At 42.2% G+C, this 3,597-nt stretch overlaps 1 non-coding gene across 1 annotated transcript; it reads right to left on the reverse strand.

The window, feature by feature from the left end:
- Positions 1–2,815: 2,815 nt before the first annotated feature.
- LOC120109455 lies at positions 2,816–2,925 on the reverse strand. The gene has a single exon (XR_005510321.1). It is a non-coding gene; the product is annotated as a small nucleolar RNA R71 (small nucleolar RNA).
- Positions 2,926–3,597: the final 672 nt, after the last annotated feature.

Here is a 3,597-nt window from a genome sequence, read left to right on the forward strand (position 1 = left end):
AAGCTAAAATGCACATTGGGTTCAAAAAGTGCATCACTGTAGGTGACACAGCCAACCGCATGGGGTCGACCCCAGTTTGCACGCTAAAAGAAGGTCAAGTTTTAGCGGTCCACTTCCTCGCAGCTTCATTTTCTGCAAGCCAAGCATCTGCAAGCCAGCATCTATTCCACATGTCCGCCCGCGTGGAAGAAACGAGCTCCTCCTCTTTCCCCATTCAAAGGCTTTTGGAGTTCATGGTTTATTCATCCCAGCCGTCACCCCGTGAGTTCGCTTCTTGCAACGAGCCCAAGCTCAACCGTCCGCGAGCCAGCTCCATCTCCACATTCTTCCGCTGTTAGCTCCCTCCCGCGAAGCATTTTTCTTTCCCAGCATCTCGTGCGACCCAGCTTCTTCTGCATCTTAGCCCAAGCGCCAGCAGTCCGTCTTCTCCGCTTGTGATCCATGCCTCGTCCGCACCTCATCCCAGCAAAGATCCCGTGTTCAAGGCCAAGCTACCAGAGCGTCCCAAGTTCCAGCCACATAATCAGCAATCTTCTGGAATCTCAGGTCCTCGAGTCCGCGTGCGAATCTTCTGCTATCAGCTTCCCTCAACCTCCCAGCATCCTGTAGCCGTCCACCTCTTCCGCATTCACAGCTTCTCCTAGCGCGTGTGATCATCCCGCAGCCATCCACGGTTCATCTCCCATGCATTCCAACAGATCCCAGCTCCAATCCTCCTTCCGTTCGTGATCAGATCTCCATTCCAGCCTCCTCAGATCCTGTCCGCTCATCCCGTTCATTCTCACGAGTCCTAGCTTCCTCTACCGTCCACGTCCGAGCTCCTCATGAACGCATGCCTCTTCCGCCTCTTCCCAGGGATTTTCCAGCTTCCGAATCCCAGATCCCGTGCGATCCAGCCACCCCAGATCCCGCGATCAAGCTTTAGCGTCCACGAGCAACTCGCTTCCCAGCCGTCCGCGTGCCAGCCCATCATCCCGCGATGCATTGCGATCACGATCTTTCGAGTGTGTCCGCAATCTCCCGAGATCCATCCCAGCGTCCGTTTCCACCGCGTGCAAGGAGGGGAGCTGATGGCTAGCTTGATATATTCTCTCGGCTGGGGGGCGTTCGGAGTATCCCTCATTCGGAAGAAACAGAGCCGCTGCTATCGAAGGAAGGGAGGGGGAGAAACAGGGGATACTCTATTTCGGGCCAAAAGAAAAGAAAAAAAAAGAAAAGGAAAAATGAAAGGGGGATTAATGTGTGAAATGAGTGGCTGATATCTTAGGAAGGGTGATGGAGGAACCTTTGATGTATTACTCTTTGAAGTAAACTCTAAACTTTTACTTTGAATGACTTACATTCACTGATATGTTCTTGATCCATGCGTAGTTATTTCGTAGATAGTTCTTTAATGGTTTATGACTATTGATATATGGATTGCTTTAGTATTTGATTCGTCGTAGACGTAGTGAGCACGATGAATGCTTAGAAATTGAGTTCATATGTTCATGAAACATATATCATGATTAGATCTATCCTACCATTCATTTTTAATCAAGAACCATAGAGTTTATTTCTTAGATGCAATAACATCAAGGGGGATTCCAAATCCCTACCATCTTTATTTCATAGAACTTTGTTTATTGATATATTATTCTCTACTTTTAATTTCACAAAATCAAAACATCATCTTAATCCACAAATTTATTGAATTAATTAATCTAAAATTATACTAAATAATCTCATATATATATTTCGTTTTCTGAGGATTCGACCTCAGACTCCTGAGAATTTACTACTTGTGCGATTCTCTGATACTTGGGAGATTAGTTTCGCGAAAGCAATTTTGCGAGCGCGTCAAGTTTTTGGCGCCGTTGCCGGAGAACGGCTGAGTTATTAGTATAATTTTAGATTTAATTAGTACTTTAGTAGTTAGTCTTTTTCTTTCGAAAAAAAAAAATTGAATCTTTATTGCTGTTTTTTTTCCCTGCACAGTCTGCATCAATCTCTGATATCATAGTAATTCACCATCTAATTGGACTCAAATTTAGTCGGCAAGTGCAGGACACATTTTCTTTCATCGAAACGGTCTGATGGACATTCTGAGATTTTTAGGATCATTAAATTAATCTGAAACCTTGCTGCTGTCTGTTTTGAATTTTCTATGTTTAAATTATTTTTTTCTTAGAATCAGAATTTTATTATTATCATATCTCATTAACCCTTGTTGCTAATCAAAAATTGATAAGAACTTTAAGAAAAGATCAAGGATGATCATTAAAAAAATAAATAAATAAATAAATAAACTCTGAAACTTTGTATGCTAGATTGGAATAGGGACAACACTGGGCGCCTGAATTGACAAACATTTGACAATTTCTTAGATCATATTATTGAAACTCTTTGGCAAAATCTTAGATCTGGTGAGATGGCTGATGACGATGTAGGAAGTCACCATGGTGATGAAGGTAGACCCCCAGTTATGATACTTCGACAATATTTACACCCTACTAGGACTAGTCAACCTTCATGCATGACTATTCCTGAAAATGTAGGACACTTTGAAATCAAACCAGGAGTAATTCAATTGCTGCCCAAGTATCATGGGATGGAATCCGAGAACCCTTATCTTCACCTTAAGAATTTTGAGAAAATTAGCATCACATTTAGAGTGCCAAATGTATCGGAAGACGTCCTTAAATTGACCTTGTTTCCTTTTTCCTTAAAGGATAAAGCCAAAACATGGCTGAACTCCTTGAGACCTAGATCGCTAGGAACATGGCATGATATGCAAAGAGAATTCTTGAAAAAAATCTTTTCCGCACAAAGGACTAACTTTTTGAAAAGGCACATTAGTAATTTCCAACAAAAAGACCATGAAACATTTTATGAATGCTGGGAGAGATTTAAAGATTTGCTTCTCTCTTGTCCTCATCACAGGTTTGAAACATGGAGAACCATTAGTTTCTTTTACGAAGGATTGTCTCCACAGTTAAAACAATTTATAGAGACCATGTGCAATGGTCTATTTTTGGAAAAGCAACCCGATGAGGCATGGGACTATTTAGACTCTCTCGCAGAGACTGCACAATTATGGGATATAGGGGATAGAGTGAATAAATCTTTGCCTAAGCCTACTAGCATTGGACACGGGGGCCTTTATAACCTTAGTACTCAGGATGATATTCAGGCTAAAATGGCAGCCCTTACTAGGAAGGTAGAGGAAATTGAACTTAGAAGGATCGAACCCGTCAAGACCGTAGAACATAACAATGAGTGTTGTAGGATTTGTGAGATGCCTGGCCATCTCGCCACTGATTGCCCCACAATACCCGCATTCAAGAAAGTCTTGCACGATCAGGCCAATGTTATGAATACATATCAAAATTCTTTCAATAATCCTTTTTCGGGTACTTACAACCCTGGATGGAAGAACCATCCAAATTTCAGGTGGAGGAATGACCAACCTCGATAAGTATATAACCCAATTCCTCCACCTCCGCAACCTCATTATGCACACACACCCCCTCAAAAACCCAGTCTCGAAGAAACTTTGCAATCTTTCATGCAAGGTCAAGCTAAAATCAATGATGAAATAAGAAATCAATTGACGAC

Source organism: Phoenix dactylifera, unplaced genomic scaffold (genome assembly GCF_009389715.1).
Source record: "Phoenix dactylifera cultivar Barhee BC4 unplaced genomic scaffold, palm_55x_up_171113_PBpolish2nd_filt_p 002209F, whole genome shotgun sequence".
NCBI classification, from domain to species: Eukaryota; Viridiplantae; Streptophyta; class Magnoliopsida; order Arecales; family Arecaceae; genus Phoenix; species Phoenix dactylifera.